This window comes from Adiantum capillus-veneris, chromosome 12, assembly GCF_014529385.1.
Source record: "Adiantum capillus-veneris isolate H3 chromosome 12, ASM1452938v2, whole genome shotgun sequence".
Lineage (NCBI taxonomy): Eukaryota > Viridiplantae > Streptophyta > Polypodiopsida > Polypodiales > Pteridaceae > Adiantum > Adiantum capillus-veneris.
The window spans coordinates 92,830,050-92,844,705 of NC_140942.1; positions in this window are offsets into that span (position 1 = coordinate 92,830,050).

A 14,656-nucleotide genomic window follows, 5' to 3' on the forward strand; every position below is an offset into this window, starting at 1 on the left:
CCGTAAGCAATAAGGATACTACGGGGAGAGATGTACTTGTAGCAAAGAGAACCTAGAGAGGATGAATTACTAAGAATGAGAGAGATAGGTTTGGTTAAGGAGATGAGATTAGAGACATATATATATGTTGGATTAGAGATGAAAATGAAAACAACAAGAAATCAAGAAAACATCAATGTAGAACACATCTTACTTGAAACCCTTCGGCACCATTATTGATGGGAGAGAGAAGAAGAGTGGATAATTCCACTTTGATTGATACACCAAGTGCAAGACCTTCTTTGATTAGAGTTGATCTTCCAAGGTTAGCTTGTTGCAAGAATGGCTAGTCTCCCTCTGGGAGAAAGTGTAGGCTTGGGCTTATGTTAATGGCTAAGTACAATTAGGCATTACTACTCACTCCCTCGAAAATTCCTCTCATCAATGGCTTGAATGCTTCAGTTCCTTCCAAGGAAGAAGAGGTCCCCTTTTATAGGTGAAGGGAACCCACAAGGGTTTACACAAGAAGAGAGGAGCCAGTGTGAACAGGAATTGGAAAAGTTGGAAATGAGCTGTCCCTGCATGATGTGGGCAGACTGGGGTCCAGTATTTTGATCATATCACCTCAACCGTAGCTCCAAATAAAAAAATAAAAATATGGGCAGAAACTTCAGCTCATTAGCTACGATTTTTATTTGAAAATCATTCTCCAATTCGGATTGGAACCTTGTGTAAAAAATTCATCAAAATATGGTCCATTTATGGCAGCAAAAGTCTTCATGTGGTCTCCTTAGCCTTGACTTTCATTTAATTCCCAAGGACACCTCATGCCATATGAAAGCATGACATTTCTCCTTGACAAAGTTTTGTAACCATGCTTGCAATAATGCATTAAAATAAGTGTATCTTTGAAATCATGCCACCTAGTGTCCCACTAGGATTTGATTCACTCCTAGTAGCTATATAAAAAGAAATATAAGAAAAGTATAAAAAATACATAGAATATATATATATTGGAGTTTACCCTAGATATAGGATCTAGCTAGGGTGTGAGATGATAATGAAATAGTAGAAATAAAGAATCAATGCTTTTTGTCCCAAGTTAAAGAGGCGGAGCTATTGACACTTTTCCCATCACTTTTTCCATAGTATTTTTTGATGGTAAAGTAAGAATACATTACCCTTGAGATAAATAATAAGATGAGATAGAAAGCTTATTTTTATACTTACATATGCATATGTACATTATAGGAAATATAATTATGTATCTAAAAAGTTAGAAGATATCTCTTGTAGCATGTGTTCCCACTATGTACATGTCACAGCACGACATCCACCCCCTCTAAACCTGCACATCCTCCGGTATGTGCCAATTATTTCTTTGTAAGATCAGCCCTCTTGTACATCTTCCTTGCTTTCATCTTCACTGGATGATTCCAGAGCTTCATTTTCACTTTGATCTTCACCTGTGTTTTGCTCTTCTTCCTCATCAGCATTTTCTGGATCATTGTCTCCTCTTCTCTTAAACATTTTGATCCTTTTTCCTGCAATGGGAATCTTTGCTTCTGTGCCATCTAGTTCAGACAAGCTGTAAGTAGCATTTTCATGCACATGTTTTACAACATATGGTCCAAACCATCTTTTTGAAAACTTACGCATGACTGTGTGTTGGTTATCAAGGCTACTATCATACACTAAAACCCAGTCACCTTTGTCAATTGCTTTGCTCCTGAGCCGATGTCGCTTATCAAAGTAGTCCTTGTTTTTCAATCTTGCATTTTTGAGTCGTTCTTTTGCAGCCTCAATGTCTCCAGGTCTTCTCTCTAGTTGCCTTATGCGCAATGCAAGGAGATCTTCCCTACTAAGCTCCTCTTGCCAAGGTAGTACATTCCATGTGGGAATTGTATCCTCAATCGGCATCACTGGCTTTTGACCATGCATTAGCTCCGCAGGCATGAAGCCGGTTATTGAGCTATGTGTTGTACGATCAGTCCATAAAGCGTATGGTAACAGTTTTGGCCACTCACCAACTCTTCCTTCGCAAGCCTTGGCCAAAGCTTTGATGATAGGAGGGTGCCCTCTTTCACTCTTTCCATTGCCTTCATGGTTGTAAGCTGTAGTAAGAGAAAACTTGATTCCTAATCTAGAAAAGAACTCCCTTGCTTCTTCGGCATCCAGTTCACCTCTGTCTGCAGTGATCTTTCCCACACAACCATAACGGCAAATCACCTCATCAAGAAGGAATTTGCACACAGCTTCTGTGGTTTTAGCTCTTAATGCTCTTCCTTCAACCTGATTAGTTAGGTCCTCTCGTGCAAGAACCAAGTACCTCATCTGCCAGAGTCCTAAAGGCATCGTGACTAGATCCACAACCCATTTATAGTGCATGGCTAGTGGATATGTAGGGTGCAATCCATCACGATGTCGAACATTTGAATACATTTGACAAGTTACACATGACTCTACAAACTGAGATACATCTTTATACATACCCTTCCACCAGTATTTTTCTTTCAACTTGGAGAAGCTTGCCCACACACCCCTGTGTCCAGCCCATAGACTCTCATGAAACTCTTGCATGAGCTTTACTTGAGTCTTTTTTTTACATATAACCCTTTGTGGTGTAGCACCCTTTTGTTTAGGATGCTTCCACAAGTAACCATCCCTCAAAAAGTAACCATATGCTTTCCTGCGTATCCTCTTGAATTCATGTTCAGACCAATCATCTTGTTTTGTTAGAGTACTCAAGTAGCTTCCAATAAGAAGCCAATCACCTTCATAAAGATCTTTCAAGAACAATTCAAGTGGATTAGTCATGTTGACATTGTTACCTTTGACATGAGAGATAGAATAGAATTTTGTGCCTACATCATCTCCCTCATCAATCATTTGTGACTCATCTTCATACCTTGCCCTTGATAGCATATCTGCCACTGTATTGTCTTTACCTGCAATGTGCTTAAACTCGGGATTTAAGGACTTAATGTAGGCAATCCACCGCAACATAGCAATGTCTGGTGTTGAGCAGCTTGTAATCATCCCAAGAAGTGGTAGACAATCTGTTTCTACAACCACACATGCACCAATTAGGTACTCTTTTCCACTTTTCAAGGCTGTAACCATACCCCATAACTCTCTCTTTATCTGTGGATAGTTTCTTTGGCGAGCACTTAGTACCTTTGCTCCAAATCTTACCACATACCTGTGTCCTTCTTTGTCATCTTGCCCTATTGCCCATCCAATCCCTGTAGGACTGGTATCTACTGTCACAATCACTGGCCTTTGACACTCATAGTCTACCTTTCTCAAAGTCGTTGCTGACTGGAGTAACTCCTTTAGCTTTTTCATGGATTTTACATGTGCTTCTGTCCATTTAAACTTTTGATTCTTTCTAAGCAACTGATAAAGAGGATCAGCTACATGTGCATAATGTGGAATCCAAATAACATAGAAGACACATGCTCCCAAAAACCTTCTAACCTCAGTGATGCTAGTGCATGTTTCTTTCATTCTTTGGATGGCATCTACCTTTGATGGACAAGGTTTCCTACCATATGGCCCGCACATGTGCCCCACAATGAGCACTTCATTGACACCAAACATAGACTTTTTCCCTGACAATGTAAGATTCACTTCTTCCAACCTAGACAAAATTTTATCACAATCATTTATGTGATTTACCACAAACCTACGACATCCCTTGAGATCCAAAGCTTCATCTTTGTCACTTTCTTCACATCCTTTGATAGGCAAATCATCAATGAAAGGCATTGTGATTTGAGGAATAAAATCACGTAAGACCTTATTCATCCCATTCATCATATGTGCAACCGAGTTGGTTGCTCCCTGTGGCAAGGTACACATCCTTACCAAACCCAAAGGTGTCCTCATGGTTGTCAAGTCTCTGCTTTCGATTGCAAGCTGAAATTGATCATACCCTGAGTAGAGATCCCCCATTGAGTAGATTGCTCTCCCTGCAAACGCCTCTACAAATTCATCCACAATTGGACCTGTACCTACATTTCTAATTGTCACCTTGTTCACTGGTTGCATATCTTGGATGAAGCGTAGAGAACCATTCTTCTTTGGAACTGTGAACCACCTGTTTGAGTATGGAGCACAAGAAGGCTCCAAGATTCCCATTTTGATTTTCTCATTCAGTAGCTCTACTAACTTTGGCAAATGAGCCTTTGGAACCGGAATAGGCCGCAGATTCCAAGGCACATGAGGTATTGTGAAAATTACCATAGGAGCTACAATATAAGGATCAACACATCATATCTCATGTGGCTCAAATGCAAAAGCCTTACCATGCTTTGAAAGCATTTCTTTGAAGCACTTTGTCTCCTCCTGTGTTGAAACTCCTTGCAACCAATCTGTAACTCTTGAAAAGACTCCTTTGTGAAGGTATGCCCGATCTTTTTAGGATTCCGCAAACTTGGTTGTAAAGAAGCCTGTTCAATCTTTTCCCTGTTGTTGGGTGGTAAGGGTGAAGCTACTAGTTTCACCTTCTTTGCTACACTCTTGTATTTAGTTTCAACATGGACTTCTGGGCCTACTGTTTGGCTTTCTTTAAAGGCTTCTATTACTTGATACATTTCCATAGAGCAAACTTCCACAACTTCATTTTCAAGATGCAAACTAGACCTCATTATAGCATCAAGCTCACCCATAGTATCTACAAAAGAAACTTGTTCACACAAACCCAAAACATTTTCAGTAGGCTTTAGCAACCCACTCTTTTTCATGCCTATTTGTACATTATGCACATATTGCCTCTCATATCTCTTCAAATCTTCAAGTTTTGTAAAACATACTGATCCATTCCTTGTTACCAAGGAGCTCATCGAGAAAGTTTCACCTATTTTTGGATCAGGCGAGACCCTTTTTCTTTCTGTACCATTGCAATCCCGCTTTACAATGGTACTTGGCCAAAACCCATCATTTCTCTATGATCATGAAACTCTTTGCTTACCTTTGGTAGAGGATGTTCTCTGAGGTTGTCACAATTTCTTTCATGGTTTACACAGACTGTGAGAAATTGGACAGCTCGTTTACCATCTTTGCTACGTATTCTAGCATATGCTGAACCATCGTCCATAACCTTTGTTTCCATTCGAACTCCCACAATGTAGGGTTGTCCAAGGATGAGATGATATGAAGATGTATCCTGTACAAAGAAGTTTTGGTCAATCTTTACATCACCTATTGTCACCTTCACACCTGGACATGCTGCATACAATTCACCGGATGAATTGTTTGCCACTTTTACCATCCAACCATGATCTGTGTCCATTGGCCATTTGCACTTGTTGTAGAGACTCTTTGACATTATGTTTATTTCTGAACCATGGTCAATCAAGGCAACAAATGGCTCTTCAAGATCACCTACCTTGACCAAAGTTTCTGTAGTAGCCCTTGCCCAATGACTTCGTGAATAGTAACTCCTAGGAATATCTTCAACTTCTTCATCATCATTTGAGAAATACACTTGCTTCACTCTCCCACTAGATTGGTAGCATCCTACCACAGCTCCATCATTCTCCTTATTTTGCAATTGCATCCCTTGTGTCTTTGAGGTTTCCTCTTCAACTTGTGGACGAGAAACTTCAGCAAGGGTTTGCCTCTTCCTCTTGATGATGTCAATGATCTCCTCATGGAATTCACGCTTTGCAATGCCAAGAACTTCTCCCAGAGTAAACTCAATCTTGCTATTCAAGATCCTTTCCTCCAAGACTTTCTTTAAATCTGTAGCAACCTCAATATCAGATTGTAGTTTATAAGTTGGGCCTTTTGTCTTACCTTTCGTTGGCTCTTTCTTCTTTCATGTTGTAGACTCCTCCATGAGTACTTCAGGTGGAGATGCTCCTTGTGTTGAGGGTGTTTGAGAAGGCATTGAGTCGCTTCTTCCCCCACTTCTAGAAGCTCTTTTTGATGGTCCTTCATCAGCATTCTCACGTCTGTGCTTCTCTTCTACAATTGCCTCATTTTGTTGGCATTTTGTAATGTATGCATGCACTGACAATGAGTCCACTGGATCATTCCATCCTGTTTCTAGACGTATGCAATCACCTGCTTCATGTAGAATCTCTTTTGTAAGCTTTCCCTTTTTAGCTAATTGCATGACATTTGGCCAAATTTGACCATGATGGTCACTCACTTCTTCATCACAAAAATGTTCAATTTTCACTCCATAAGTAGCTGCCTCAACTGAAGAGGTGGCATGCTTGGTTGCCATATCTTCAACTAAGGTTTGCATTCCCCCCTTCCCAAAGTTAGTTCTCAAGGGTAGACATGTCTCTCTTAAGTGGATTTTACCATCCTTAAAAAAGACAACATCTTTTGACAAAGCATCACTAAAATCATCACAATCCCTTCTTACATGGTCTGTACTATCACACCAAATACATCTATTAACAAACCCTTCTTTGGGCTGTTGTCTTTGCCTAGGAAGTGGCCCTGATGGTTGGCCTTTTTCTTCAAGCTTTGCAAACTTCACCTTCAAGTCACGCATTCCCTTCACAAGCTCATCTAGCATGGACTCATCAAACTTAGGAGCGATAAAAGTAGGCTTTACCATTTTGTCAGAAGTTGAGGTGGAAGGACTTGTAGTGTTTACTACCATCTTGTCCCTTCTTCTTTGTCGTTTGGCAAGCAGTGAGACAGCACCTTCAACCTCATTCCAGTCGGTCTTTAGTCCTTGCTCAGCATCTTTATCTTCAAGAAGAAGCTCCAAATTTTCTTGAAACTCTTTACCTGCAGCTTGTAAGAAAAGATCTGTCTTCTCTGCATCTAGTGTGGCCCTTTCTTTCCTAGTGAGTTGTGCATAGCGCCGCTCAAATTCCCTAAGTAGCTCTGTTATTGATAGTCCTTGCTTTGGCTTGACTACCCATTCTAAGAATGTCCTTTTGGTCACTCTCTCAGAGTCCTCCATGAAATATTCCTCCTTTACAGCTGCTTTGAGTTCTTCCCAATTTCTCCCATGCCCATCTTTAATTTCCATAGCATGCTCCCTAATTTCTGGAGAAACAACTAGCTCAAAGCTTTGAATCATCTCACCTTCTGACACGCGATGCAGCTCCATCTCCTTCACATACTCACGTAAGTACTTAGTTACATCTTTGCCATTGAACTGATCCATTCTATTGACGACCGCTTGTATGGCCTTCGTTGCTGAAATCTCCCTTCTTTCAGTAGCATGTTGTTGTTGCATGAACATTGCAAATGCTTGAAACATTTGCATTGTTGCTGGGTCAAAATGCATACCCTGTTGCTCAACATGATCACCCATGGTTACCCACAAACTCTCACCCTAGCAGATTCGCGTCGGGTTCACCAAAAATATGTCGAGAAATTTGCGGTCTTGCCAGGAAAGCACCGGGCTTATGGTTGTGAGAGTTTGTGAGAGAACTCAACAAAAACTATATGAAGGAGTTAAACCATAGATGCCATGAAGACTAGGGTTTGGAAAGAAGTTCAACCAAAGAAGACTCACTCTTTCTCTCTTGCATTCACACACACAAAGGAAGAACGCAAAAGAGAATGTCAAAACAATACGAAGATGAAAACATCAAGGCTATGGTCATAGCGTATCATGGGTAATATGAAAGGGTTAAAGATGAGTTAATGGCATTCAATCTTGGCTGACCAAATAGGCTACGAATTGTTCTTTGGAATTGTAGTTTTGTGCTTACCATAATATATATATTTTGTCTAGTGATTGGGATTAATTGTGTGTACAAATCCTCTTGGTTCATAGCAAGATAACTACACTTACGTCAAAAGAAAAGTTATAGTCTATGAGAGGTAGTATGATGGGATCCGGTGATAGAAGTATTTCATTGAGCCTTTCTGGGCCAAAGAGAAACACTATACGTTGTTGAAAGTGTATTTTACGGCTAATCCATACGTTAATTATAATAGATCGTACAGAGTGAAAGCGATAGAAATTATCATCATGTGGGTTATTCATCTAGGATAGTATGTGAGAAATGTAGATATGAGAGAAGTGAAGAGATGAGAAGTTTCCCTCCCAAGCCCTATTCTTGCCCGTAAGCAATAAGGATACTGCGGGGAGAGATGTACTTGTAGCAAAGAGAACCTAGAGAGGATGAATTACTAAGAATGAGAGAGATAGGTTTGGTTAAGGAGATGAGATTAGATACATATATATATGTTGGATTAGAGATGAAAATGAAAACAACAAGAAATCAAGAAAACATCAATGTAGAACACATCTTACTTGAAATCCTTCGGCACCATTATTGATGGGAGAGAGAAGAAGAGTGGATAATTCCACTTTGGTTGATACACCAAGTGCAAGACCTTCTTTGATTAGAGTTGATCTTCCAAGGTTAGCTTGTTGCAAGAATGGCTAGTCTCCCTCTAGGAGAAAGTGTAGGCTTGGGCTTATGTTAATGGCTAAGTACAATTAGGCATTACTACTCACTCCCTCGAAAATTCCTCTCATCAATGGCTTGAATGCTTCAGTTCCTTCCAAGGAAGAAGAGGTCCCCTTTTATAGGTGAAGGGAACCCACAAGGGTTTACACAAGAAGAGAGGAGCCAGTGTGAACAGGAATTGGAAAAGTTGGAAATGAGCTGTCCCTGCATGATGTGGGCATACTGGGGTCCAGTATTTTAAACATATCACCTCAATCGTAGCCCCAAATAAAAAAATAAAAATATGGGCAGAAACTTCAGCTCATTAGCTACGATTTTCATTTTAAAATCATTCTCCAATTCGGATTGGAACCTTGTGTAAAAAATTCATCAAAATAGGGTCCATTTATGGCAGCAAAAGTCTTCATGTGGTCTCCTTAGCCTTGACTTTCATTTAATTCCCAAGGACACCTCATGCCATATGAAAGCATGACATTTCTCCTTGACAAAGTTTTGTAACCATGCTTGCAATAATGCATTAAAATAAGTGTATCTTTGAAATCATGCCATCTAGTGTCCCACTAGGATTTGATTCTCTCCTAGTAGCTATTTAAAAAGAAATATAAGAAAAGTATAAAAAAATACATAGAATATATATATATTGGAGTTTACCCTAGATATAGGATCTAGCTAGGGTGTGAGATGATAATGAAATAGTAGAAATAAAGAATCAATGCTTTTTGCCCCAAGTTAAAGAGGCGGAGCTATTGACACTTTTCCCATCACTTTTCCCATAGTATTTTTTGATGGTAAAGTAAGAATACATTACCCTTGAGATAAATAATAAGATGAGATAGAAAGCTTATTTTTATACTTACATATGCATATGTACATTATAGGAAATATAATTATGTATCTAAAAAGTTACAAGATATCTCTTGTAGCATGTGTTCCCACTATGTACATGTCACAGCACGACAACGTAGTATGTCTCCAAGGTCATTTTGACTTACTGAGCAAAGTTTGACATCATGAATGTGATCAACATGCTACAAGGACCCTACGTATTAAGTTTCAAGTCATTTGGATACCATTTGCATCATTATAGGACATCCTACTCATTTGTATACCAAGAAGACTAAAATAGTCCAAAATTGCACTTTTTGGTGTCTAAATCAAAATCCAAGCACATAGCTGTAATGTACAGGTCATAAGCTATCATCATGTCAAGTTTCAAATCATTCTAATGAAAAAAACATACTACGCATAGGATATCTTTAGGCTTATTTTGCAGCACAGATCCTACTGTTTTCACTTGCAGGGCATCCTTAGTCCCTCTTGAGCTCATGTTTCAATTTTCCAGTCAATTGGATAGTTAAAACTCAGTTTTATCAGCTAATCTGTAAAGAAAGCTAACTTTGGGCTACTGAGTGCAACAGGATCCATGGCAGCTGCTAAGTCACCAGCAAAGAAGAAAAGAATGACCAACAAGGACTACCTGGATGAGATGGAGCCATTTAAAATACCATCAGGAATCATAAAGCCCACTACTACTTGGTTACAAAGCAACTTACTTGAAGCAAACGACCTCAGAATATACCAAGGCATGTTCAAAGACCCGGAGGGAAATGCCATAGAGCTGCCAATGACACCACAGGAACTTAATGAGTTCACCAGAAAGCCAGAGATAGTGTCTATCTGGGAAATATTAGACTTACACAATTATTTTGAGGCTTTGCCAACAGGAATTGACATTCAGAGAGTCTGGGAATTTGTCACCACAATAAAGGAGAATGGCATATCCAAGGTGACAGATCTGCAAGGAAAGAACAGAGTGATTGTAATCACGCCAGGGGTGGTTGCAAGTGCCTTGAACCTCTCTAATGTAGGAGATAGTGTCAACAAGAGGCGAGAAGAGGTGAAGGTATACAAGGAAACCAAGAAGAACTAGACCTTCGAGGATATTGCGGATCCAATGGTGGCAACCATGTGCCAACTTTACAACCAATATTTCCATATCTACACCAAGAGGCCTCAAAAGTACAATGTGCCACCTGCAACAGCAACAATTGGAACAACATTCACATGGGCAATGAAGAAAAGCATCCCGGGAGAGATAGATTATGCGGCATACCTGCAGGACCACATTGTGAGGATGGGAACCAAGAATCCTACATATATTGCAGCAGGGGAGATGGTCACAAAGGTGATATGTGAAGCTCTACATGCTAGGGGCCAGTGGCCTCTTCCTCCATCACAGAATGAGTGGTTGAAGCTGACAGAAGACAAGGAAGAAGAGAAACCTACAGCTCCCAGGGCAACCACCAGACTGAAAAGAAGGTTAGAGACAGTAGAAGAAGAGCCACCTCAGCCAAAGAAAGGAGAGAAAGCTACCATTCAGATACCAGCAAAAGAGACAAAATCCCAGAAGGCCGCTCTTCTAGAGAGGCTGATGGAGAGTTTCAGAGCCCAAAGAATGCTTAAAGGAGATCTAAACGAATTATGGCAACCCTCACTTGAGGCCATGTCTGGATCTTCTCGAAGGACTAATCGGGATCACTTCGAAGATTATATAAAGAATTTCGAGATCCTAGATGCGACGGCCGAGAATATTCCAATCATACCTTTTACCGAAGAAGAGGTTGCTAATGTGAGTCGGCAGCTATTAGAAGAGCAGGAAGGTGAAGAGCGAGAGAGGAAAACAAAGGCTGATCGAGACTTCAAAAAGAAGCCATCAATACCACCATCAAGCCGTGAGTCCAATCCTCCACCATCACCACCTCCTCCTAGTCCTCCTCAACCACGACAAACTGAGGAGTTGAGTAAATCTGAGAAGCAACAAGACTCCAAGAAATAAGAGGACAAAGAGAAAGAGCAGAAGGAAGAATTTGAATCAAAGCCTAAGAAGCAAGATCCGAAAGCAAAAAACTATGGAATATTCCTGGATCTCCTAGCAGCTAGATACACCCAAGAAGAGGTAGCTCATACAGCTTTCAATTGTCAACCCCTGAACCAAAAGAAGACATGCTAAGACCTCGTTTGGTGGAGCTAAAAGAGATTGCAACAGATACCATGGATTTGCAACCACAAGCCAAAGATTGGGAAGAAGTGATGCAGAAACTGCAAGGATTAAGAGCCAGATCAGTGGCCAAAGAGATTGAGTATGAAGGGCTGAGGTTGAGTGAAGAAAAGGTGAAGGTAGAAGTGGAAACACTTCAGCAGCAGTAAAGTCAAGAGAAAATGCACAGCCAGGCACAGCTGCAAGCTGAACTAGAAGCAGCATTGAAGAAATGTCAAGAGTTAGAAAGCCAAAACCGAGAAACCAATCAGAAGCTGATGAAATCTGAAGAAGAATACCAAAAAATGGGCAATGCTATGACTGAAGCAGAAAAGGAAAGGGATGGCCTCACCCTATAGCTGGTGGAAGAGTCAAAACAGGTTAAGAGCTTGAAAGAGGCCAAGGACAAGGTTGAAATATCACATGAGGCTAGCCAAGATGAGTTGATTGAACTAAAGGACCAAATCAAAGTGAAAGATCAAACAATTGAGAGGTTGAGAACATCTCCGGGCAGAGCAAGAGCTGCAGCTGCAACTAGCACTAGACAAGATAAAGATGTGTTTGAAGAACAAATGATAGAACTTCAAAAAGAGTTGACGCTTGAAAAGAGGCACAGAGTGATGCTAGCAGAGGGATCAATGGTGATACAAAGCAGATTGGAAGATGATAACAAATCATTGAAAGAAGAATTGGTTAACCTTCAGAAAAGACTAGAAGTTGATACAAAGACACTGCAGACAGAGAATGATGAGGTAAGATAGAAGCTAGAAAAAGCTGATAGAGTCAATGAAGAACTTAATGACCTATTAGTAGCTGTTGACAGAACAAGCTCAATTAGCAAAATACGACTTACAGAAGCAGTTGGTCGAACTTAAGAGCCAAACAAGTGAAGAATATCAACAAACTCATGGGCCAGCTGCTATGGAAGGAATTGATATAGAGAATGTGTCATCCCCGGTGGACACAACAATACAAGAAGACATTCCTGTGGGACCATTATAAGAGCCCCGGGATCTGACACAAGAAGAAGAGGACAATCTACAGAAAGCAATAGAAGCAGCCATAAAAGACACCGCCAAAGAAGAAATGCAATGGGAGCAGAGGATATTGAAGTCAATGACCATTCAAAAATTAGATGCAAATGTCATTCGACATGAATGGCTACAACCCTCTCTCCCCTATCCTCTTCTAAAATACGAGGCTGCTACAATCAACAAGAGGATTAAAGAGGAGGCTACAGTGCCACTGTACAATGAAGACATCACCAAACCAGAAGGTGTTAAGCTCATTGTAGACTCTCAACCAAGATGGAGGAAGGCATGGCTCACTAAATACCCACAGTATTTAGTACATTTGGTATAGGCGCCTAACATGATCAGAGACGACCTCAGCTTTTGCCCTCTACCAAGGATGCGGACATGGGAGGAACATGAACTGCTGAAGAGAAGCCACCCCACGTGGCTCAACTACCCGAAGCTGCCAGGCTTGAAGGCAGGCGAGAGAATGAGTGAGCAATACATGGTGAAAACCCTAACGGGCGCCATTAAATTGTTCACTGGCTCGCCTCACCTCTCTTGCATTATGCACAGAAAGATATGTAAAACACTTCTAGCAGTCTTTGAAGTCTTCAAACCGGGACAAGCCACAGACAGCATATTCTTCTTCCAGGACACTTATAGATGTGTTTATGAACTGTCTGCTCAACCTTGCCATAAGGTGATACATGCCCTCTACCAAAGAATAATGTTCCTGCCCTCATACCATCTCCAAGCCTTTGAAGAAGCCTTCTACACCGGCTTCTTCACCATCGACACAGATATATTCGGCCCAACATTAGTGGCCCAACATGCATGGTATGAGTCCGTTTTGAAGATGCGCGACATCCTCCATTGAAGCAGCGGCTCTACTGTCATGTAGGGGACGACATGAGCTAGGAGGGGGGAAGTGTTAGCTGAAGACTGGCGGCCACACTCAACTGAAGACTGGCAAAATGTCGAGAAAAGAAAGAAATCTTATGTAGTCATTCTCTGATTAAGAAAACCTATAATTTCACTTGTAAATACTTGGGGCTTGCAGAAGTATCCAATTTTGTATATTATTTTTTGCCATTAGACTGAGTAGGATTTCACTTTGGAACCTGAGGTTTTGTACTTGAAAGGTATATATACCAAATTTTAACCTTAATGAAAAAAACCCATGTTCGTTCTATGAAGTGTCTGTGTGAAGCGTATTCTATGTATGAGAGAGAGTGAGAGCTTATCTTGACGCTACGCGCACACTAGTGGTCAGAATCGCGTATGGTGAAGTGCCACGTGCTGCCTCCGAAGAGAGCTACGTGCCAATACCCACATTGCTCGTGTACGACCTAGCTTTGCGAGATTGACCTGTGAGCTATTTCTAGGGATTCGATAAGCAAACGGTGTCTGTTTTCGTATTTCAGTATATCCACGCATTCGTATTGAGTAGAGCTACACATTAGGCACCTTAGTTTTCAGAAATGTCGACCTGCAAAAACCTGTCAAACATCCTAAGTGATTTTGCACCGGGTGTTTTTGGGTAGGGTTTTGCATTAGGAAAAATTTGGACTCAAAAATGAGCCTTGTAAGAATTGTTGATGTGGCATAGCTTTCAAAAAGTGGGGATCCGTAAATTTTTTGCAAATAAGATCCAAACTTGTCGGAGGCTGGATATTTAGAATCTACTCTTCAAATGCTATCTATTGATATATAGCATGCATGTATCGGACATTGCCTCATGTATATCTAGAAAAAAGTGACTTTAGATTACCGTAACGGTAACAAAACCTGGCTGATTGAAAAAAAATGGCATAACTTTCATAGAAGTTATCCAAACTTTTCGGACTTTGGCTCTTTAGAATCCATTTTTCAAGAACTTTCCAATGATAGGTCATATCATGGGGTTCTAAGCAATATTTAGAGGGGTCTACCGAGTTGCTTTCTTTTGTACAACTTTGATGATGTGGCACTCTTAAAAAGCCCAAAAATGAGTTCAAAATTTTTCTAATGGGTCACGGACCTTAGGTAGAGTGGCCTATTGGTGTTAATAGGATATCCCTCAAGTTTCGTAACGTTTCGAGACGTCTAATGGGTATGTGGCTCATGGAAGCGTTGTAGAGAATCTCCTCCTGTGCACAATAGTAGGCTGTAACTTAGACATTGGGTAGAGACCTCTGTAAGAAGTAGTCAATAGTCGGTCGAGTGTAGGTTGACACCTTATG